At 43.4% G+C, this 25,780-nt stretch overlaps 1 protein-coding gene across 3 annotated transcripts in view; it reads left to right on the top strand.

The window, feature by feature from the left end:
- The first annotated feature begins 2,457 nt into the window (after window positions 1-2,457).
- Window positions 2,458-25,780, top strand: part of LOC126109801 (uncharacterized) — a 160,105-nt gene continuing 136,782 nt past the window's right edge. For all 3 annotated transcript variants that reach the window (XM_049914860.1, XM_049914861.1, XM_049914859.1), the window contains exon 1: window positions 2,458-2,549. The gene's annotated coding sequence lies outside the window, so the exon portion shown is untranslated. The remainder of the gene's footprint in view (window positions 2,550-25,780) is intronic.

The raw sequence follows: 25,780 nt of genomic DNA, 5'->3' as shown, positions 1-25,780 counted from the left end.
GCTGCTGATATGCTCCGTCTCTCTCTCTCTCACTCTCTCTCACTCTCTCTCTCTCTCTCTCTCTCTGCCGTGGGAAACGTTTGGAGCTACCGTTCTTTTTTTCTGAATCACTGATTGTTCACTCCTTTGAAAGATTCAACTCTATGAATTAGTTCAAGAGCGGATCACCCATCTCTACTGCCGACCGTTGCTGTGTCGTCAGTCTTCCATTGTCAGCCATTGCTGCTTACTAGTCTCCTAGCGGCAGTATCGTGAATTACACATCATTTCGTAACTCATTTGTTTTTCCAAGCTCTGCTGGTACTGCTGTAGAGATCCCAGCGGGATATCTAATGTGCGTCGTAAATTGTGAAAGAAAAATTGGTAACACATTTCGTGCGCCACCCTGTATTTTCGGCACAGAAAGCCAAGACGAATGTGCAGAAACTCACTTTGAAACCTTCTATTCACGAAAGCCTTAATATCGTCAACAATCTCTTGCAACAAGTTTGCGAAGATGATAATTTACCAAATTTAATATCTGTATTGTGAAGATGGCGTCCAGTGAAATTGAATGAAGTGTTTGACTCTTCTAAGTCATTACGAACAGTGACTGTATGTAGAGTTTGAGTTAGGGGACACTTTTTGTGAAAACATGTGAAATGTGCGATGCTTTCTGTGAACACAAGTAAAATGTGCTATCAGCAGATTCAGTTTAGTTCTTTCGGTTATTCACACTTTGCAAGTAAACCCGGCTTTGGCCACTGTAAATTAGAACAATAAGATATATTTGAATATGTATTTTTCTCATATAGGTTGAATGGAAAAACTGGTAGAAGCCGACTTCAGGGAAGATCAGTTTGGATTCCGTAGTAATGTTGGAACATGTGAGGCAATACTGACCCTACGACTTATCTTAGAAGAAAGGTTAAGGAAAGGCAAACCTCCATTTCTAGCATTTGTCGACTTAGAGAAAGCTTTTGACAATGTTGACTGGAATACTCTCCTCCAAATTCTGAAGGTGGCAGGGGTCAATTCCAGGAAGCGAAAGGCTATTTACAATTTGTACAGAAATCAGATGGCAGTTATAAGAGTCGAGGGACATGAAAGGGAAGCAGTGGTTGGGAAGGGAGTAAGACAGGGTTGTAGCCTCTCCCCGATGTTATTCAATCTCTATATTGAGCAAGCAATAAAGGAAACAAAAGAAAAGTTCGGAGTAGGTATTAAAATCCATGGAGAAAAAATAAAAACTCTGAGGTTCACCGATGACATTGTAATTCTGACAGAGACAGCAAAGGACTTGGAAGAGCAGTTGAACGGAATGGACAGTGTCTTGAAAGGAGGGTATAAGATGAACATCAACAAAAGCAAAACGAAAATATTGGAATGTAGTCGAATTAAGTTAAGTGATGCTGAGGGAATTACGTAGATTAGGAAATGAGACACTTAAAGTAGTACAGGAGTTTTGCTATTTGGGGAGCAAAATGACTGATGATGGTCGAAGTAGAGAGCATATAAAATGTAGACTGGCAATGGCAAGGTAAGCGTTTCTGAAGAAGAGAAATTTGTTAACATCGAGTATTGATTTAAGTGACAGGAAGTCGTTTCTGAAAGTATTTGTATGGAGTGTAGCCATGTATGGAAGTGAAACATGGACAATAAATAGTTTGGACAAGAAGAGAATAGAAGCTTTCGAAATGTGGTGCTACAGAAGAATGCTGAGGATTAGATGGGTAGATCACATAACTAATGATGAGTTATTGAATAGAATTCGGGAGAAGAGGAGTTTGTGGCACAACTTGACTAGAAGAAGGGATCGGTTGGCAGGACATGTTCTGAGGCATCAAGGGATCACCAATTTAGTACTGGAGGGCAGCGTGGAGGGTAAAAATCGTAGAGGGAGACCAAGAGATGGATGCACTATGCAGAAGGATGTAGGGTGCGGAAGGTACTGGGAGATGAAAAGGCTTGCATAGGATAGAGTAACGTGGAGAGCTGCATCAAACCAGTCTCAATACTGAAGACCACAACAACAACAAGTTTTGATAATATAAAATTAATATTTTAGCATGTAAACAGCATATGACTGGTCATTTTATTCAATGCTCTGCCTGAAAGTTACAAAAAGTAATAGCGCCACACTCGAATTAGGACGGGCGCATCTCTCTGTCGGAGAACTTTGTCTTTTTTGCTCTGTAGTTGCTTTGGCTTTTGAGAGAGAACGCACGCGGTGGGCAACTGTTCACTGAAAGCAGACTCATTGCTATTCGGTTTTGTGTTGCAATCGACAAGTATGCGTTGTTTTAAAGTGGTTTGTGTTCTCAACATTCGATACGAGTATAACTTTTGATGAGTTAGTTACGGGACAGACGAAAGAGTTGCGCGACAGAAGGCGACGGCGTGCTCCTGTTGTAAAAAGCTACCAGCTTGTTCGCGCATGCGCAGTGCGGGTAAGACAGCCAGCCAAGTGGCGGAGGGGTCTGATTGTCGGGTCACGTGCGTGTGCGAATTCGTGGAACGCACCGCGCTGCGTATATGTTGCAGGCATCGTCAGTCGTAAGCTGCGTGTGGTAAGTGCTGCGCTTTGCTTCCTTTTTCTACAGTCTTTGCTTCCAATTCACGAACTATCATGTTACTACGACACTGTGCCCGTACAGTATATACAGCTAGGCGACAAGTTTTTTGTGCCAAGGAAAGTACGTCGTTTCGGAAAGTTACTAGAAAACAAGGAAAACATGTTCGCTTTCCTTCTAGTGTGATGCTTAGTTTTTGATGGCGAGATGCTGTTCCTTGGTGAGCATCTGCATTTAACATTTGTCATGACGTGCGAAATGTTGCTGTCAAGGCAATAACTGCAAAACCGTAAACACCACTTGGCATCCGGCTGAAGTAATTCTTCGTCGTTTGCAGGAAATGCCAATACGCGGCGGGTGTAATATTACGTTGCGCCACTTCCGATGATTTTCAGTCGTTTCGAACGTTTCTTTTTTTGCTCCCGGAATGATCTGTGAGATCTGCAGACATCGTAGCGGTATCTCTTTAACCGTCCATCGTTTTTGAAACCTTTGTTATTGTCTTTTGCTTCGTAGGCATTAGGTGACGTTAGAGTAATCTGTATCGTAGATTTAGTATGACTGTGTGTTCAAAGTGTGGTGCGAAGAGAAGAAACGTTTTGAAAAAATGATTTACAAAGCCCTTGGCGAGTCTACGTACGATGAAAATGAAGTATTTGGTGACGACTAAGATTACACCTCGTTTAAAGGTTGTAGTAATTCTAAATTTTTTGAAGATGATTGCTTAACGTATTATTTTCACAGATTGTGTTGTTACGGATTCACCTTCAGGTACGTCAGGAAATCAACGCGAGTGAATGTAATGTTAGACTATTACGATTTGCATCACACTGTATTACACTACGAATGAAAAATTATTTTTTATCTTGTGCTTTGTTTGTTTCTTTAGATTCTGATTGGCTGTAAAAGACTGTAAAAGGCTGTAAGAGGTCGCGTGTTTGCTTACACATTCGAATAACTGAATTGCGTCTCAGTTTATTGGTTCAAATGGCTCTGAGCATTATGGGACTTAACATCTGAGGTCGTCAGTCCCCTAGAACTTAGAACTACTTAAACCTAACTAACCTAAGGACATCACACACATCCATGCCGGAGGCAGGATTCGAACCTGCGATCGTAGCGGTCGCGCGGCTCCAGACTGAAGCGCCTAGAAGCACGCGGCCACTCCGGCCGGCCTCAGTTTTTTCCTGTGATGTTGTACTCTCACCTGAGTAGGTTACTCAAGACTTTATACTAGGAACACCAAAATAAGTGTTTAAAGTAGAAAGCCTAATAAACCAAACACGTTTTGAAATTCCAACTACATACTTGTACGCACGAATTTAAACTAAAAAAAAAAGTAGCAAATCCATAGGTAATTGCAGCTACGCACGAGACCAGAACCGTAAGTACCGTAAGTGTATGGGTTCCCACTTAGTGTGTGCACATCTTTCGACAGCTGTGCTGTCTTGCTTTACTGAATTTGTTTTCTTACTTAAAGTTGTTGATATAAATTAACAGTGAAGTGGCAAAGTGTTTGAATAAAATGTGTGTAAATGTACATCTGTCAGTCTCAATGACAACAAATTGCGGGCTTAAGTATAGATTAGGACCATTAGCAGTAACGGCGGTTTCGATGTACTCCTCATAGGTTGGCGACCCGTCAGTTTCCCGTAGCCAATGGAGTGATGCTTTGGCATAACCAATGAGAGGCGACAACTGACGCAGAGAGTTTCTAGGGCCGAAATTGAAACCACTGTCTTGTTTGCTGTTTTTCGCTGTGTGTTTGGCAAGGATTGCTATAAAGTGGACTGATCCAAGTTATTAAGTTGTGCACAGCAAAGTCGTTCGTTGGTGGATGTCTCGTGGGATAATTGTAGAGACACGAAAACGTATCATATGTGGTGTCGACATGACTCTTAAACAGTCAAAGGTTTGTGTGAATGGAATCATCCTGAAGTGGATCTTTTTTTCAAATTCAGTCTTGGGAAAAGGTAGGTGGTTCAGTGTCTATTAATGGTAGCCACATGTTCAATATAATAAGAAACGTTGATGCATTTTTTCAGTGCGCTGGTGCGGATAGACTACCTAGCAACACACAGTAGAGAAATATTTCATTGCTTTCTCGAATATGCCCTGGGTGGCGACGCTGTCTCTGGTTTGCAGATACCAGCACAGTTTAAACAGCTGCGACCCAAATAAGGAGCTATTTAGTTCATAATCCTCGTTTAGTGCAATGTTTCACCTTTTCTTCCGAATACGTTACTTCGAAACGTATTGTGTCGCTACGTAACACAAAGAACTGAGACATCTACTTCTGTTCTCATATCTCATGGCAAGCGCTGACAATATTCTGGGCCTATTCTAGACTTTTACCCACAACCATGTTAGTCCGCCCCTGGTAGCTGAGTGGTCAGCGCGACTGAATGTCACACATAACGACCCGGGTTCCATTCCCGGCTGGGTCGGAGATTTTCTCCGCTCAGGGGCTAGCTGTTGTGTTGCCCTTTCATCGCCATCGACACGCAAGTCGCCGAAGTGGCGTCAACTTGAAAGACATTCACCAGGCGACAGGAGGTCCTAGCCACACGGCATTTCCATTTCCATAACCATGTTTACTGAACAATGTCGTTTTCCTTTGACAGTAAAGAGCTGCTAATAAACAGCAGAAGGCCTGGGCTTCTGCAGAAAAAAGTCGTACAACTATCCAACACGTCGCAGTTTTTTTCGCTCCACTTTCAGCCAAATCAGTGAAAGTGGAACGTAGGAAACCTATATGGAATTAATATCTACATTATTTAACATGCGGCCGGCCGAAGTGGCCGAGCGGTTCTAGGCGCTACAGTCTGGAACCGCGCGACCGCTACGGTCACAGGTTCGAATACTGCCTCGGGCATGGATGTGTATGGTGTCCTTAGGTTAGTTAGGTTTAAGTAGTTCTAGGGGACTGATGACCTCAGAAGTTAAATCCCATAGTGCTCAGCGCCATTTGAACCATTTTTATTTGATATGCGAAATAAGCGATCAGGCCTGTAGCTTAAGGGGAGCCCACACAGATGTGATTATAAATCGCCAGAAGCAATAAATCTGCTTCCCAACACAGGACAGACCAACTGCACACGATTGCTAAATCTGAGCCTCAACTCAACAGATTCGCTTTTGAAGCAAAAGTAATTACACTTACAAAATTTTCGTGGATTAGAAAGTCGAGTGATGTATAAGAATGGGCCAGTCATTAGACCCCATAAAAATGTTTTAAGTGTCGAGGAAAACGCCTATGATAATGTTGTTGTTGTTGTTGTTGTTGTGGTCTTCAGTCCAGAGACTGGTCTGATGCAGTTCTCCATGCTACTCTATCCTGTGCAAGCTTCTTCATCTCCCAGTACCTACTGCAGCCTACATCCTTCTGAATCTGCTTAGTGTATTCATCTCTTGGTCTCCCCCTACGATTTTTACCCTCCACGCTGCCCTCCAATACTAAATTGGTGATCCCTTGATGCCTCAGAACATGTCCTACCAACCGATCCCTTCTTCTGGTCAAGTTGTGCCACAAACTTCTCTTCTCCCCAATCCTATTCAATACTTCCTCATTAGTTATGTGGTCTACCCATCTAATCTTCTGCATTCTTCTATACTACCACATTTCGAAAGCGTCTATTCTCTTCTTGTCCAAACTATTTATCATCCATGTTTCACTTTCATACATGGCTACACTCCATACAACTACTTTCAGAAACGACTTCCTGACACTTAAATCTATACTCGATGTTAATAAATTTCTCTTCTTCAGAAATGCTTTCCTTGCGATTGCCAGTCTACATTTTATATCCTCTCTACTTCGACCATCATTAGTTATTTTGCTCCCCAAATAGCAGAACTCATCTACTACTTCAAGTGTCTCATTTTCTAATCTAATTTCCTCAGCATTTCCTGATTTAATTAAACTACATTCCATTATCCTCGTTTTGCTTTTGTTGATGTTCATCTTATATTCTCCCTTCAAGACGCGATCCATTCCGTTCAACTGCTCTTCCAAGTCCTTTGCTGTCTCTGACAGAATTACAATGTCATTAGCGAACCTCAAAGTTTTTGTTTCTTCTCCATGGATTTTAATACCTACTCCGAACTTTTCTTTTGTTTCCTTTACTGCTTGCTCAATATACAGATTGAATAACATCGCGGAGAGGCTACAACCCTGTCTCACTCCCTTCCCAACCATTGCTTCCCTTTCATGTCCCTCGACTCTTATAACTGCCATCTGGTTTCTGTACAAATTGTAAATAGCCTTTCGATAGCCTATGATAATAGCCTATGATAATAAGACGACAAAAAAATAAGAGATTTTCATGCATTAAATATGGGTTAATATTCTCTTGCTGTCAGGTGAGTAATCTCCAAATATATACGTATTGGAAAGTATACCTTCTTGAATAAGTTTTATCTTATGTCATTAAACCTCTGCTTCGGCTGTTTGTACATGTACTTCACGATAACTGATGTCGCTTAGTAATTTACTAACGGATGGAAGCAAAAACATAATTATTTCGTTAAATAAGTAGAAAATAATTTAAAACAAACGTCATCCTTACGATGCATGTGAACGTCTGCTTGCTCACCGCTTTGAGCGCTAGTTGTATTATTATTTTCAAAAAAGAAAAGTTTTCTCTCTCGTTTTGTGTGGCACACTTTATTGGCAATTGAAAAATAATTTTTGATAAGAGGAAATTAACTGGAGTGTCGTTAATTAAAAGAAGCAGCCAACTAAAAAAAATAAGTTTCAATTACCACACGGCATAGGTAAATTTACCCCCAAGAGAGAGAAAATTAATAATTCGAGATTTTGTCTAACCTGCTTTGACACCGCCGGAGTGGACTAACCGCTCACGTCGTTTGTTGGCCGTATGCCGATCATTAAAATTACGCATTATGCACGGAAGTGCTGTCCCGAAACTGCGTTTACGGATCGACTTAACAGATCTCAGGGACACACGAGTGGCTGCTACAAATTCGGACATCAGTGACGTTCGACAGCGGTCGACATGTCTGCAGTCTTGCAGGTCTCTTAGCTGAAATATAGAAAAGTCTGCAGTAAAGGTTAAAGTTATTTAAACACTGATAAACAATCACATTTATTCACATACTGACATTTCGTTTACATGGATGAGTACTTTAAACATCTCGAAAATATATTTCAAGAACAAGAGCGGAGTCATCAATTTAGAGAGCAGGCCTCAAGGAGAGAGCGAGCTAGACGCTGCATACAAGTAGAGAACTGAAGGCAAATTTACTGTCAATTTTCCTCGGTCTCTTTCTGTTCTGGAAGCCTCTCGCCTGGAAAAATGTTCGAAAGACTTCACTACACTCTTTCCCGGCACGGCTAATCGCATAAAACTTGATTGTTGACGCCGCTTGCGCTGCGTCTGATGCATTATTTGCAAATTAAAGACATAGTTGCTCTCTTTTGCTAGTTTTAACATCTGTATGCTCTTCCACATTTAACAGAAATTAATTAGTTTTACATTATAAGACAACTTAAAGACAACACACGGAATTAATACAAAAATACAGAGTTTCTTACGTAGGTTTAAATAAATTATTTTACTTTTTTGACGCTTAAATTTATTTACAAGTGAAAAGAAACATTTCATTGCCCACTTGGATGATACTTTTTAGTTTTATAACATACATTACTGACCGTTAAAACTGCTACATCACGAAGATGACGTGCCACAAACGCGAAATTTAACCAACAGGAAGAAGATGCTGTGATATGCAAATGTTCCAGAGCATTCACACGATGTTGGAGCCGGTGGCGACACCTACAACGTGCTGACATGAGGAAAGTTTCCAACCGATTTCTCATACACAAACAGCAGTTGACCGGCGTTGTCTGGTGAAACCTTGTTGTGCTGTCTCGTGTAAGGAGGAGAAATGCGTACCATCACGTTTCCGACTTTGATATAGATCGGATTGTAGCCTATCGCGATTGCGACTTATCGTATCGCGACATTGCTGCTCGCGTTGGTCGAGATCGAACGACTGTTAGCAAGAGCATGGAATCGGTGGGTTCAGGAGGGTAATACGGAACTCCGTGCTGGATCCCCACGGCCTCGTATCACTAGCAGTCGAGATGACAGGCATCTTATCCGCACGGCTGTAACGGATCGTGCAGCCACGTCATGATCCCTGAGTCAAAAGATGTGGACGTTTGCAAGACAACAACCATCTGCACGAATAGTTTGACGACGTTTGCAGCAGCACGGACTATCAGCTCGGAGACCACGGCTGCGGTTACCCTTGACGCTGCATCACAGACAGGAGCGCCTGCGATGGTGCACTCAACGACGATCCTGGGTGCACGAATAGCGAAACGTCATTTTTTCGGATGTTTCAAATGGCTTTGAGCACTATGAGACTTAACTTGTGAGGTCATCAGTCCCCCAGACCTTAGAACTACTTAAACCTAATTAACCTAAGGACATCACACACATCCATGCACGAGGCAGGATTCGAACCTGCCACCGTAGCGGTCGCGCGGTTCCAGACTGTAGCGCCTAGAACCGCTGGGCCACTCCGGCCGGCTTTTTCGGATGAATCCAGGTTCTGTTTACAGCATCATGATGGTCGCATCCGGTTTGACGACATCGCGGTGAACGCACATTGGAAGCGTCTATTCGTCATCGCCATACTGGTGTATCACCCGGCGTGATGGTATGGGGTGCCATTGGTTACACGTCTCGGTCACCTCTTCTTCGCATTGACGGCACTTTGAACAGTGGATGTTACATTTAAGATGTGTTACGACCCGTGGCTCTATCTTTCATTCGATCCCTGCGAAACCCTACATTTCAGCAGGATAATGCACAACCGCATGTTGCAGGTCCTGTACAGGGCTTTCTGGATGCAGAAAATGTTCGACTGCTGCCCTGGCCAGCACATTCTGCAGATCTCTCACCAATTGAAAACGTCTGGTCAATGGTGGCCGAGCAACTGGTTCGACACAATACGCCAGTCACTACTCTTGATGAACTGTGGTATCGTGTCGAAGCTGCATGGGCAACTGTACCTGTACACGCCATCCGAGCTCTGTTTGACTCAATGCCCAGGCGTATCAAGGCCGTTATTACGGCCAGAGGTGGTTGTTCTGGGTACTGATTTCTCAGGATCTACGCACCCAAATTGCGTGAAAATGTAATCACAAATGGTTCAAATGGCTCTGAGCACTATGCGAATCAACTTCTGAGTTCATCAGTCGCCTAGAACGTAGAACTACTTAAACCTAACTAACCTAAGGACATCACACACATCCATGCCCGAGGCAGGATTCGAACCTGCGATCGTAGGAGTCACGCGGTTCCAGACTGAAGCGCCTTTAACCGCACGGCCACACCGGCCGGCCATGTAATCACATGTCAGTTCTAGTATAATATATGTGTCCAATGAATACCCGTTTATCATCTGCATTTCTTTTGGTGTTGCAATTTTAATGGCCAGTAGTGTAATTACAGTTTTACATTATAAGACAACTTAATGACAATACATGGAATTAATACAAAAATACAGCGTTTCTTACGTAGGTTTACATAAATTATTTTAGTTTTTTGGGCTTAAATTTATTTATACCAAAAAGAAACATTTCATTGCCCCCTTGGAAGGTACTTTTTAGTTATAAAATGTAGAATTCAGTTGAATGTAGAAGTCGGGTAGCAGGTGAACGTTTACATAATTCTTCCGGGCTATATGGCCGTGGTCCATGGAATTCTTCTATTCCTAACGTTTCGTCCAATACTACGTTGGACATCTTCAGAGGTATGGCTGGTCCTGCTGAGTCCTGCCGACTGACGAGTCAGGCTTTTTTTTTTTTTTCTTTATTGAATTTCAACTCCCCCCGAAGGGGGCGGGCTGGCATTCGAGTCAGGCGTCGGAGAGCGGCCTAAATACCGAGGAAAGTGGGCGTGGTCTAGCAGAGGGAAAACTAGTCAAAGATAACATGTAACTATCGATAATAGTCCGTCATAGATAAAAATCACTTATCGATTCTGTAACGCCACTGTCCATATCTCGCTTAATTTGAAGGCCTCTTCTTTTTTATTAAAATTATCTTCATGTTTATAAATTTCAATAGCCTCCCTATACAGTCGTGGACAACAGTTCGTGGTAGCACTTAAAACTGTAGTTTCAGAAAACTTAACTACACGGTCACCTGACTGAAGTGCATGTCCCGCAACGGCCGATTTATCTATTTTTCCCAGTCGGCAAAGACTTTTATGCTCCTTTACCCTCGTATTCACACTTCTTTTCGTAGTACCAATAAGACCTTGCCACAAGTACACGGAATTTTATAAACACCGCTAGATGATAATGGTGGCCTTCTATCTTCAACAGAACGAAGTACTTGTCCTATTTTTCTGGTAGGTTTGAATACCGGTTTCACTTTATGTTTCAGGAAAATTTTGCCGATTAGATCTGTAACCTTATTAATGAAAGGTAAAGACACCGTATTCTTCCATTGCTGTGTACCATCCTCCTCCTTTGGCCTGCTGTAATTAGGTCTTAAAACTCTATTAATTTCTTTGTTTGAGTACCCATTCTTTTCGAAGGCCTGTTTCAGATGATTCAGTTCCGTATCCGGATGTTCCGGCGTACAAATCCGTTTTGCCCTGTCCACTAAATTTTTGATTACACCTTTTTTTGTTGTGGGTGATGATTGGAGTTCTTGTGTAAGTATCTATCAGTATGTGTGCTCTTCCGAAATACTTTATGTTTTAGACTGCCATCGGTCTGTCTCATGACTAACTTTGTTCAACTGATCGTCAGTTCCGCAAATTATCGTACAAATCATAAAAGTTCCACAATGTTACTTCATCTGTAAACATCTTTTACGAATGAGAAATCACACAGAATGTGTCCTTTTCTGTGCACTTGGCACGTATTTGTCCATGTTTCATCAAAAAAATTCTTTTTTTTTGGTGTCACTTTGTTGAAGAAAGGCCCATCGGCTTTGCCGATTCGCCGTGTATTTTTGTGTGTGTTTAGATAGTTGTGCTGTGGTAGCACTCTTTATTTGACTTTGGGGGACAGGAATGTTATTGTTTCCGGACTTCGTCCGCCAATCCGCCTCCTTGGATGATGGTTTCCTTTTGCTCTTCAGGAGTTGTGTGGTTGGACGTTCTCGTTGTCTTCTTGTATCTTCCGAGGCGATTTGCCGTTGGGTTGTCGTACTTTGTTTGGTTTTGGGTGCGAGTACTGGTTTATTTCAGTGAGTGGTACCTGAGTCGTGCCTGCCTATCCTTATGAGCTATGATTTTTCTACATACTTGTTTAGAGAGGTGGCTAATGATTCCAATCTTACCTATCCTTATGAGCTATGACCCTACGACTTATCTTAGAAGAAAGATTAAGGAAAGGCAAACCTACGTTTCTAGCATTTGTAGACATAGAGAAAGCTTTTGACAATGTTGATTGGAATACTGTCATTCAAATTCTGAAGGTGGCAGGGGTAAAATACAGGGAGCGAAAGGCTATTTACAATTTGTACAGAAGGCGGATGGCAGTTATATGAGTTGAGGGGTATGAAAGTGAAGCAGTGGTTGAGAAGGGAGTGAGACAGAGTTGTAGCCTCTCCCCGATGTTACTCAATCTGTATATTGAGCAAGCAGTAAAGGAAACAAAAGAAATGTTTGGAATAGGTATTAAAATGCATGGAGAAGAAATAAAAACTTTGAGGTTCGCCGATGACATTGTAATTCTACCAGAGACAGCAAAGGACTTGGAAGAACAGCTGAACAGAATGGACAGTGTCTTGAAAGGAGGGTATAAGATGAACATCAACAAAAGCAAAACGAGGATAATGGAATATAGTCGAACCAAGTCGGGTGATGCTGCGGGAATTAGATTAGGAAATGAGACACTTAAAGTAGTAAAGGAGTTTTGCTATTTGGGAAGCAAAATGATTGATGATGGTCGAAGTAGAGAGGATCCAAAATGTAGACTGGCAATGGCAAGGAAAGCGTTTCTGAAGAAGAGAAATTTGTTAACATCGAATATAGATTTAAGTGTCAGGAAGTCGTTTCTGAAAGTATTTGTATGGAGTGTAACCATGTACGGAAGTGAAACGTGGACGATAAATAGTTTAGACAAGAAGAAAATAGAAGCTTTCGAAATGTGGTGCTACAGAAGAATGGTGAAGATTAGATGGATAGATCACATAACTAATGAGGAGGTATTGAATAGAATTGGGGAGAAGAGGAGTTTGTGGCACAACTTGACAAGAAGAAGGGATCGGTTGGTAAGACATGTTCTGAGGCATCAAGGGATCACCAATTTAGTATTGGAGGGCAGCGTAGAGAGTAAAATTCGTAGAGGGAGACCAAGAGATGAATACACTAAGCAGATTCAGAAGGATGTAGGTTGCAGTAAGTACTGGGAGATGAAGAAGCTTGCACAGGATAGAGTAGCATGGAAAACTGCATCAAACCAGTCTCGGGATGAAGACAACAACAACAACATGGACCTGTGTTGCTAATTTCCTGACTGTTTCGTCTAACATGTCCATCTCCATGATCACGTGGAGGTGTCTAGTGTGTCCATGGTGGGGCGCTTAGGATCCAGCGCAACACTTTGTTTTGGACGATTTGTAGTTGGTACCTGGTGGTTCTGCTTGCAGTGCCCCACGAAGTGCAGCCATACGTCATCGTCGGCAAGGTTGTAGTTTTGTACAGTGTTCGTTTTGTTTCTTGTTTTAGGTTTTTACTTTTGAAAATGGGGAAGAGGGCCTTTGCTAGGTTTTGAGCTTTTTGTTTCCTTTCCTTGATGTGCCGGTGGTAGAGCAGTTTTCTGTCCAATGTGACCCTAAATACTTTACTTCATCCCTCCAGAGTAGTTCCTGTGCATTTATTCTCAGGTTTTCTTCAAGGATGGGTCTTTTTCTCGTAAAGTAGACTGCAGCTTCCAGATAAGCTCAAGTACTATGGTATGAATGGGACAGTGCTCAAATAGTTTAAATCATACCTAACTGGAAGAGTGCAGAAAATTGAAATAAACAGTTCACATAATATGCAAAAAAAACTGGGGAACAATCAAGAATGGGGCGCCGCAAGGTTCGGTCTTGGGTCCTCTGCTGTTCTTAATATATATTAATGACTTGCCATTCTATATTCACGAAGATGCAAAGCTGGTACTTTTTGCCAATGATACAAGTATAGCTATCACATCCGACAGAAGAATTAACTGGTGAAATTGTAAACGATGTTTTTCAGAAAATCATTAAGTGGTTCTCTGCAAAAGGACTCTCATTAAACTTTGACAAAACACAGTATATACAGTTGCACACAGTAAATGGAATGACCCCATTAATAAATATAGTCTTCGAACAGAAATCGGTAGCTAAGGTAGAATATTCAAAATTTGTAGGTGTATGCATTGATGAGGGGTTGAACTGGAAAAAACACTCTGAGGATCTGCTGAAACTTTTGAGTTCAGCTACTTATGCTATTAGGGTCATTGCAAATTTTGGCGATATACATGTGAGTAAATTAGCTTACCACGCCTATTTTCATTCTCTGCTTTCGTATGGCATCATATTCTGGGGTAACTCATCATTGAGTAAAAGAGTGTTCATTGCACAAAAGCGTGTAATCAGAGTAATTCCTGGAGCTCATCCAAGATCATCCTGCAAACACTTATTTAAAGAGCTAGAAATCTTCACTGTAGCCTCACAATACATATATTCACTTATGAAATTTGTTATTAACAATACGAACGAATTCAAAAGTAATAGCAGTGTACATGGCTACAACACTAGGAGAAAGGATGATCTTCACTACTCAAGGTTAAATCTAACTTTGGCTCAGGAGGTGGTAAATTATGCTGCCACAAAAGTCTTTGGTCACTTACCTAATAGCATCGAAAGTCTGACAGATAGCCATATAGCATTTTAAAGGAAATTAAAAGAATTTGTTAATGGCAACTCCTTCTACTCATTAGAAGAATTTTAGGATATAGTAAGTGGGTAATATCCCAACCTCCACAAAAAAAAAATATTATTGTAATGTAATATTCTGTCTAATGTAATATCTTGTATAGACACCTTTTATTAACCTGACACGTTCCACATCATTACGAAGTGTCGTATTCATGATCTATGGAACAAGTACTAATCTAATCTAATCTTCTCTGCGTTCAGTTGCATTTTATTTTGGCGACACCGTACTTCCACTAGGGACAGTAGCCGCTGCAGCCTTTTGATGTTGGTGAGGTGTCGTTTGCCGCTTGTGAAAAATAGAGATGGGGGATCCGCTCTTGAACTAATGCATAGAGTTGCATCTTTCAAAGGAGTGAACAATCAATGATTCAGAAAAAAAGAACGGTAGCTCCAAACGTTTCCCACGGCAGAGAGAGAGAGAGAGAGAGAGAGAGAGAGAGAGACGGAGCATATCAGCAGCGCCTCTGCTGGTCAGAGCACAGTGCACGCCACACAACACAGCCAGCGCCGGCCTCTGCCCTGCTTCTACCTTGGCTGCCTGCATTGTGCAGTGCCCCATTGGATTTTGTGTTTCACATATGCCGTGCCGTCTCTGTGCGTCGTCTGCCACCTGCAGTGTCTGGCGCAGCGTAACTTCGCATCGCACTCTGTCGGTGATCGTTTCAGTCGCACGTCCTGCCCTCTGGGCAGTTGATGCGAGCAACAGGACAGAGAGCCACCTAGCAGATAACATAGGAACTACTTGCAACAACCTGCTTGCAAGGGAACGGACGATTTGTCTCGGAGCGGGTGAGTTCACCGCTCCCCCACAACCCTCGGAACTCGCCCGCTCAACGCTCGCCCCACCGTCTCGACTCTAGCCAGAGCGTTGAGCAAAGCGACTCAGGTGTCACTCTGGTCTCTGCGGTCTCAGCTCATGCAGTAATACAGCTCACGGCTCGACCTGCTCGACTCAGCGCCTCTGCATCGGAGTTCGTCTCTACTGGATATTGTTCTTCGTAGTAATACCGCTATGTATATTACATTATTATGTTATGTATACATCAATTGTTTTTATTTTATTTTTCTTTGTTTAAACTGATTAGATTAGGTTCCTGACGACTCCTCTTACTATAGGATTTTTCTTATGGACACTCGAAGTTACGCTTTAATTACGAGCGAACCGATAAACGTATCGCAAAATGTGATACACCATTATTTTCCTTGTTTTATTCTGCGTAAGGCTATATGCAGCACTTTCGTTTTACAGTCAAATGTATATTTTTTTTTCTTATTCTGGTACGGATTTTGCGATTTTAGGTGTCTTCAGAAGGAAACGTTCACTTTAAAAATATATGGCTTGCGATGTATTTGTATAAGGTTAATGAAATTTTAATACATTATAGCCAAATATATTGTTAATGTAAATCTCAAGTTACAACATTTTCCGATCACCCAAAAAACTACGATAGTGCAAAATAAATCAATAATCCAAAACTTTGTCATATCGTGGAAATTTCAATAAACAATACAAAATTCTTACTCATTATCTGTGTTACTTCAAAATGGGATCAAATAAGATCAAATACAGGTATAGTACTGGAATAAACCAAGTTCAAAGGGCAATGTGCCTTCCATTTATTTTCTATTGTAAATGAGTGGTGAGTCATGAAAAAGAGCTAATTCATTCCAGGGAGTGAACAGTTCTGATCCAATCTCTGAAAAGAACAGTTTTGCCCATCTCTAGTGAAAAAGGCCGTATCGTCAGCGAACTGGGCAATGTTTACTCCTGGCTCCAGTGGGATATCGTTTGCGTAGACATTAAACAGGGTTGGCGAGAGAACTGATCCTTGGGGAATTCCTGCATTCAGCGGTCGTAAAACGATGGCATTGAGGAAAACATTATGATCCCCATTACAAAGAAGGCAAATGCTACAAGTTGTGAAAATTATGGGACGCTCCACCTAGTTACTCACGCCTCTAAAATACACTCCTGGAAATTGAAATAAGAACACCGTGAATTCATTGTCCCAGGAAGGGGAAACTTTATTGACACATTCCTGGGGTCAGATACATCACATGATCACACTGACAGAACTACAGGCACATAGACACAGGCAACAGAGCATGCACAATGTCGGCAGTAGTACAGTGTATATCCACCTTTCGCAGCAATTGGAACGGCTTGCCATGCCATTTCGACCTGGCGCCTCAGTTGGACCACCGTTCGTGCTGGACGTGCAGACCGCGTGAGACGACGCTTCATCCAGTCCCAAACATGCTCAATGGGGGGCAGATCCGGAGATCTTGCTGGCCAGGGTAGTTGACTTACACCTTCTAGAGCACGTTGGGTGGCACGGGATACATGCGGACGTGCATTGTCCTGTTGGAACAGCAAGTTCCCTTGCCGGTCTAGGAATGGTAGAACGATGGGTTCGATGACGGTTTGGATGTACCGTGCACTATTCAGTGTCCCCTCGACGATCACCAGTGGTGTACGGCCAGTGTAGGAGATCGCTCCCCGCACCATGATGCCGGGTGTTGGCCCTGTGTGCCTCGGTCGTATGCAGTCCTGATTGTGGCGCTCACCTGCTCGGCGCCAAACACGCATACGACCATCATTGGCACCAAGGCAGAAGCGACTCTCATCGCTGAAGACGACACGTCTCCATTCGTCCCTCCATTCACGCCTGTCGCGACACCACTGGAGGCGGGCTGCACGATGTTGGGGCGTGAGCGGAAGACGGCCTAACGGTGTGCGGGACCGTAGCCCAGCTTCATGGAGACGGTTGCGAATGGTCCTCGCCGATACCCCAGGAGCAACAGTGTCCCTAATTTGCTGGGAAGTGGCGGTGCGGTCCCCTACGGCACTGCGTAGGATCCTACGGTCTTGGCGTGCATCCGTGCGTCGCTGCGGTCCGGTCCCAGGTCGACGGGCACGTGCACCTTCCGCCGACCACTGGCGACAACATCGATGTACTGTGGAGACCTCACGCTCCACGTGTTGAGCAATTCGGCGGTACGTCCACCCGGCCTCCCGCATGCCCACTATACGCCCTCGCTCAAAGTCCGTCAACTGCACATACGGTTCACGTCCACGCTGTCGCGGCATGCTACCAGTGTTAAAGACTGCGATGGAGCTCCGTATGCCACGGCAAACTGGCTGACACTGACGGCGCCGGTGCACAAATGCTGCGCAGCTAGCGCCATTCGACGGCCAACACCGCGGTTCCTGGTGTGTCCGCTGTGCCGTGCGTGTGATCATTGCTTGTACAGCCCTCTCGCAATGTCCGGAGCAAGTATGGTGGGTCTGACACACCGGTGTCAATGTGTTCTTTTTTCCATTTCCAGGAGTGTAGTAACCTAAATTATCCTAAAACGCATAGCACAAAAAGTCGAAGCTACACTCTCCGAAGACCAGTTTGGATTCCGGAAAGATAGAGGAACCAGAGAAGCAATATTTGCTCTAAAACTAATAATAGAGAAACGACTAGATAAGAACCTGACAACAGCTTTCGTAGATGTAGGGACAGCCTTTCAAAATGTTAAATGGGATAAGATGTTTGAGGTACTCAAAAAAGTAGGAATAGACTATAAAGATAGAAAAATGATATGGAACCTGTACAAAAACGAGACAGCAGTTATCCGTGGATGGACAAAACAAGAAGAGGTGCAGATACGGAAAGGTGTCCGACAAGGTTGCGCACTATCCCCTGTTATCTTTAACCTATACATTGAAGAGGCGCTGAAAAAAGTAAGGGAAAATTCACAGACAGGTGTAGTAATTCATGGCCAACGAATAGATATGATAAGATATGCCGTTGTATAGCTGTCCTGGCTGAAAGTCAAGAACATCTTGTAGTCCTACTGAATAGAATGGATAAATTTATGGGGGAAGAATGTTGTTGTTGATGTGGTCTTCAGTCCTGAGACTGGTTTGATGCAGCTCTCCCTGCTACTCTATCCTGTGCAAGATTCTTCATCTCCCAGTACTTACTGCAGCCTACTTCCTTCTGAATCTGCTTAGTGTATTCATCTCTTCGTCTCCCTCAACGATTTTTACCCTCCATGCTGCCCTCCAGTACTAACTTGGTGATCCCTTGATGCCTCAGAACATGTCCTACCAACCGGTCCCTTCTTCTAGTCAAGTTGTGCCACAAACTCCTCTTCTCCGCAATTCTATTCAGTACCTCCTCATTAGTTATGTGATCTACCCATCTAATCTTCAGCATTCTTCTGTAGCACCACATTTCGAAAGCGTCTATTCTCTTCTTGTCTAAACTGTTTATCGTCCATGTTTCACTTCCATACATGCCTACACTCCATACAAATACTTTCAGAAACGACTTCCTGACACTTAAATCAATACTCGATGTTAACAAATTTCTCTTCTTCAGAAACGCTTTCCTTGCCATTGCCAGTCTACATTTTGGATCCTCTCTACTTCGACCATCATCAATTATTTTGCTCCCCAAATAGCAAAACTCCTTTACTACTTTAAGTGTCTCATTTCCTAATCTAATTCCCGCAGCATCACCCGACTTGGTTCGACTACATTCCATTATCCTCGTTTTGCTTTTGTTGATGTTCATCTTATACCCTCCTTTCAAGACACTGTCCATTCTGTTCAACTCCTCTTCCGAGGCCTTTGCTGTCTCTGACAGAATTACAATGTCATCGGCGAACCTCAAATTTTTTGTTTCTTCTCCATGGATTTTAATACCTACTCCGAACTTTTCTTTCGTTTCCTTTACTGCTTGCTCCATATACAGATTGAATAGCATCGGGGAGAGGCTACAATCCTGTCTCACTCCCTTCCCAACCACTGCTTCCCTTTCATGTCCCTCGACTCTTATAACTGCCATCTGGTTTCTGTAAAAATTGTAAGTAGCCATTCGCTCCCTGTATTTTACCCCTGCCACCTTCAGAATTTGAAAGAGAGTATTCCAGTCAACATTGTCAAAAGCTTTCTCTAAGTCTACAAATGCTAGAAGCGTAGGTTTGCCTTTCCTTACTCTTTCTTCTAAGATAAGTCGTAGGGTCAGTATTGCCTCACGTTTTCCAACATTTCTACGGAATCCAAACTGATCTTCCCTGAAGTCGGCTTCTACCAGTTTTTCCATTCGTCTGTAAGGAATTCGCGTTAGTATTTTGCAGCTGAGACTCATTAAACTGATAGTTCGGTAATTTTTACATCTGTCAACACCTGCTTTCTTTGGGATTGGAATTATTATATTATTCTTGAAATCTGAGGGAATTTCGCCTGTCTCATACATCTTGCCAACCAGATGGTAGAGTTTTGTCAGGACTGGCTCTCCCAAGGCTGTCAGTAGTTCTAATGGAATGTTGTCTACTCCCGGGGCCTTGTTTCGACTTAGGTCTTTCAGTGCTCTGTCAAACTCTTCACGCAGTATCATATCTGCCATTTCATCTTCATCTACCTCCTCTCCCATTTCCATAATATTGTCCTCAAGAACATCGCCCCTGTATAGACCCTCTATATACCCCTTCACCTTTCTGCTTTCCCTTATAACATGAGAATAAATAAAGCAAAAACAAAAGTAATGGCACGCGACAAAAAAGATCAAGTGAAAGTCCAAGTTCATGTAGGCAATGAACTGCTTGAACAAGTTGATAAATTTACTTATCTGGCCAGTAGCATTACCAGGGATGGAAGGAACAAGGCAGAAGTGAGAAGTAGAATTGCTCAAGCAAAGGCTGCTTTTAACAAGAAGAAAAACATCTTAACATCTAAGAGAATCAGCCTTGAAATCAGGAAAAGATTTTTAAAATCATATGTGCGGAGTGTGGCATGGTATGGGTGTGAAACATGGACTTTCGGGACAGAGGAAGACCAGAAGCTAAATTCTTTTGAAATGTGGTGCTATAGATGCATGCTCAAAATAAAATGTATCAACAAGGTCACAAACGAAGTGGTTCTGGAAAGAGCAGGTGAGAAGCTTCTGGAATTTCATTGCTTAAAGAAGAGTGCAATTTACAGGCCATCTACAAAGACATAAAGGACTCCTGAACACAATCATAGAGGGATATGTCGAGGGAAAAAGACCAAGAGGAAGACCACGACTGAGGTACGTCGATCAAATCGTGAAAGATGTTGGATGTAACACCTATAAAGAAATGAAGAGAAAAGCTGAAAGACGCACAGAATGGAGACAAACTGTCATTGTAGCTGTTGCAAACCCAGTCCGTGGATTGACCACTACAGAGGAAGGAAGAAGAAAAGCGGTCGTATGGATGATTGTTTTCCGTCAATATCGACTACGAAGTGTCTGTTGGTCAGTTAGCTGTCTATAATTTTGATGTAGGTGGCTGGGATGGTTGTCTGTCTTAAGAGTTTCCATATTAGGTTCTGATGCCACACTTAGTCAAACGCTTTTTCCCAGTCAAGGAAGATGGCAGCTGTTGAATTTTCGTAGCTTGGGAGACGTGTTCAGTTAGCCGGAGTACTTGGAGCTAGGCGGAAATTTTTCTTTGGAAGCCAAACTGTTCTACCCAGATGGTGTTATCTTCAATGAGGGCTTTTTGTATACGGTTTAGCATAACCCTCTCAGGAATTTTCCCCATAGTTTGTAGGAGGCTTATTGGTCTATTGTTGGCTAGGGTTTTTGCCTGCTTTCGGAATTACGAGTTTCGCTTCCTTCCACGCTATTGGGAAGTAATCAGTAGCGGCGCGGGGAGCAAGGTCATAGCTCGCCTCATATCGCGCGTCCTGCTGCCGGCCTGTGGAACTATGCGGGCAGGCACGCTCCGCTCACGTGATTTTACAGTTGCATTGCTGCGCGGATGCACATACTGCCAAACCACGCGAAGCTTCTTGCGTTCATGAAATGCATAAAACACGGCAGAATCAGTCCTTTATACACTCCTGGAAATGGAAAAAAGAACACATTGACACCGGTGTGTCAGACCCACCATACTTGCTCCGGACACTGCGAGAGGACTGTACAAGCAATGATCACACGCACGGCACAGCGGACACACCAGGAACCGCGGTGTTGGCCGTCGAATGGCGCTAGCTGCGCAGCATTTGTGCACCGGCGCCGTCAGTGTCAGCCAGTTTGCCGTGGCATACGGAGCTCCATCGCAGTCTTTAACACTGGTAGCATGCCGCGACAGCGTGGACGTGAACCGTATGTGCAGCTGACGGACTTTGAGCGAGGGCGTATAGTGGGCATGCGGGAGGCCGGGTGGACGTACCGCCGAATTGCTCAACACGTGGGGCGTGAGGTCTCCACAGTACATCGATGTTGTCGCCAGTGGTCGGCGGAAGGTGCACGTGCCCGTCGACCTGGGACCGGACCGCAGCGACGCACGGATGCACGCCGAGACCGTAGGATCCTACGCTGTGCCGTAGGGGACCGCACCGCCACTTCCCAGCAAATTAGGGACACTGTTGCTCCTGGGGTATCGGCGAGGACCATTCGAAACCGTCTCCATGAAGCTGGGCTACGGTCCCGCACACCGTTAGGCCGTCTTCCGCTCACGCCCCAACATCGTGCAGCCCGCCTCCAGTGGTGTCGCGACAGGCGTGAATGGAGGGACGAATGGAGACGTGTCGTCTTCAGCGATGAGAGTCGCTTCTGCCTTGATGCCAATGATGGTCGTATGCGTGTTTGGCGCCGTGCAGGTGAGCGCCACAATCAGGACTGCATACGACCGAGGCACACAGGGCCAACACCCGGCATCATGGTGTGGGGAGCGATCTCCTACACTGGCCGTACACCACTGGTGATCGTCGAGGGGACACTGAATAGTGCACGGTACATCCAAACCGTCATCGAACCCATCGTTCTACCATTCCTAGACCGGCAAGGGAACTTGCTGTTCCAACAGGACAATGCACGTCCGCATGTATCCCGTGCCACCCAACGTGCTCTAGAAGGTGTAAGTCAACTACCCTGGCCAGCAAGATCTCCGGATCTGTCCCCCATTGAGCACGTTTGGGACTGTATGAAGCGTCGTCTCACGCGGTCTGCACGTCCAGCACGAACGCTGGTCCAACTGAGGCGCCAGGTGGAAATGGCATGGCAAGCCGTTCCACAGGACTACATCCAACATCTCTACGATCGTCTCCATGGGAGAATAGCAGCCTGCATTGCTGCGAAAGGTGGATATACACTGTACTAGTGCCGACATTGTGCATGCTCTGTTGCCTGTGTCTATGTGCCTGTGGTTCTGTCAGTGTGATCATGTGATGTATCTGACCCCAGGAATGTGTCAATAAAGTTTCCCCTTCCTGGGACAATGAATTCACGGTGTTCTTATTTCAATTTCCAGAAGTGTATTATCAATAAAATCATGTGGGAGGAAAGCAGGTGGGGAATGATGGCATTATAGGATTCGGAAACAGGACGTAAACAATAAAAATTCATGAACTAGCAACAGGAGCTCATTTTTTCTTTAAATGCAGTTATGGCAGTTTAGCAAGCTCGAGAGCAGATTCTTCCTTCTACTCCGGCAGTTTCCTTGGGTATTTGCAAACACCAGTTCGTTTCTTGAAGATTTGACTTCCGAAATAAGCAAACAGTTTAGAACAAAGCCACAGCTCTACGTTCTAGCACTGTTATGAAATTCATGCTTTTCTCAGATTGCGGCGGAAGCACACGCTTAGTACCTCAGAATAAATTATATTGATGAGGAAGACGCATCTTCCTCAGTCTTTGGCAGAGTTGTCCTCTGCACTCTGGAGAAAGAGAAATGAATCTAAGTTTTCTAGATTTCAGTATCTGTTTGAATCTGCTGACCGTAATATTTTTATTCTTACTGGACAAAATAAAAAATAAAATGAGAGAATGGATTGTGAATGAATCCACAGACGTTATTTTCGTGTACATTATCACATTTGGCTAATTAATGTTTGTTCACATTCCGCATCAAAAGTGAGAAGAAAGCCAAAATGGGGGAGGAGCGTTCATCCAGATCGAAACGTGCAAGTGCATAATAAAAGGGACTGTCTTAAGGTTCTCACTATTTGCAACTAATGAGGATATTTTCAAGTATTCCTTCAGTGCTCATTGCCTAATTATCAACACCATCTCTTTGCAAATTGCCACTAGAAACAAAATCTTACATACGCACTGCAGGGAAAGTGCTAAAAAAGGGACACACATCGCTCATGCCTCAGCGAATATTATCATTTTATTCACAAGTATAGTTGTTTCTTCTGTAGTTTATTCGCTAAATGGAAGAGGCTTCAAGGTGTCTTTTTGAATTGTTACATCAAACTGCGTGCCATTGTTTACATCTTCGACTTCAAGTAAAACACACTAGATAGGCCGACGTAATCAGCCCGTAAAGCAGTCGGAAAAAAAGATCGGTCAAGCGCCAGGGGGGGGGGGGGGGCAATTGCCCCCATTGCCCTGCCCCCCCACCCCCACCCTTGGATCCGCCCCTACATGAGATGAACCGATTATGCTAGGCGAAACACAGACTTGACACACGGTTTTTGAGGCAGGTTTAATTTCACGACCACGAATTTCGGATTTTGGCTTCATCTGATTTTTTCTTTTTCTTTTTTTTTATCTCTCGTGCTTTGTCCTCTGCGGTTGTTTTCCCTTTGGTGTGAATGGGAATGTGACCTGTACTGGGCAACATGGAACGGTCGTGGCCTCATATGTGTTGACAATGATCTTGCACACATGAGCCACACAGTAGGAATGTTGAACCAGACTGCTGGAGAAAATTCTACAGCGACATCATATTTCTATGCAGGCATGGTTTCAATGTAAACGTGTTTAATAAGTGTATATTAAGTAAATAGTTAGGTATTTAGTATATCGATTTCCGGTATTCAGGTAGCAGGGACTCACTTGTAAATAAGATGTACATTTGCAAAAATGACTGTTTACATGTGTCGCAAATAGTGCCACAAGGATAAGTGGACTATTAGGCGAACATGGGAGACTCAAGAGAGTGCGAAATGTGTACTTTTAAGTGTTTAAGAAGTAGAGAGGATATAAAATGTGGACTGACAATGGCAAGGAAAGCGTTTCTGAAGAAGAGAAATTTGTTAACATCGAGTATAGATTTAAGTGCCACGAAGTCGTTTCTGAAAGTATTTGTATGGAGTGTAGCCATGTATGGAAGTGAAACATGGACGATAAATAGTTTGGACAAGAAGAAAATAGAAGCTTTCGAAATGTGGTGCTACAGAAGAATGCTGAAGATTAGATGGGTGGATCACATACCTAATGAGGAGTTGCTGAATAGGATTGGGGAGAAGAGGAGTTTGTGGCACAACCTGACAAGAAGGGATCGGTTGGTAGGACATGTTCTGAGGCATCAAGGGATCACCAATTTAGTATTGGAGGGCAGCGTGAAGGGTGAAAATCGTAGATGGAGACCAAGAGATAATACACTAAGGAGATTCAGTAGGATGTAGGTTGCAGTAGGTACTGAGATATGAAGAAGCTTGCACAGGATAGAGTAGCATGGAGAGCTGCATCAAACCAGTCTCAGGACTGAAGACCACAACAACAACTTATAATTACGCGAAAGAGATGATTAACAACGGCCAGGTTCGACTTACCGTTTGTGGACGATGTGTAGCAGTCGACGGGAGATGAACCAACGTTTTCAGCCTTTTCTTGTGGTCTACTCCAATGACTGATACACTTTTACACACACACTAAGCAATATAGTGAAGTGTACCATAGTGACATGCTACATTTAAGGCACAAACTGTAATTAATTTCGCTAAAGACGGTGCTGGGACGATATGTTATCGACAACACACAAACAGTGCAATCACACACAATGCAACTTTAGAGTGCGATGAATAAAATGTGTCAGCAGAGACGTCTAATAAATGCCTGCTTAAAAATACCCGTATAAAAGCTCTAATTAAGTAACACTGTTGAGACACGTTTGTTGTGGTTATTCAAACCGGGAACCGTTTCATAACAGCGTGACACACTTCAGCTGTGTGAATTGTTAAGGCTCTAGTGAATGAACAGTGACAATTTACATTAATGCTAGAGGGATACTTATCACACAACAAAAATGCTGATCAGAACCTTATTCCCAGGCACTACAGTGTGAAGTGATATACACTTCCGCCGCAATCTGAGAAAAGCATGAATTTCATAACAGTGCTAGAACGTAGAGCTGTGGCTTTGTTCTAAACTGTTTGCTTATTTCGGAAGTCAAATCTTCGAGAAACGAACTGGTGTTTGCAAATACCCAAGGAAACTGCCGGAGTAGAAGGAAGAATCTGCTCTCGAGCTTGCTAAACTGTCATAACTGTATTTAAAGAAAAAATGAGCTC

Source organism: Schistocerca cancellata, chromosome 12 (genome assembly GCF_023864275.1).
Source record: "Schistocerca cancellata isolate TAMUIC-IGC-003103 chromosome 12, iqSchCanc2.1, whole genome shotgun sequence".
NCBI classification, from domain to species: Eukaryota; Metazoa; Arthropoda; class Insecta; order Orthoptera; family Acrididae; genus Schistocerca; species Schistocerca cancellata.
Note: the sequence above shows the minus strand (reverse complement) of the source record. Positions and strands in the feature narration are given on the sequence as shown.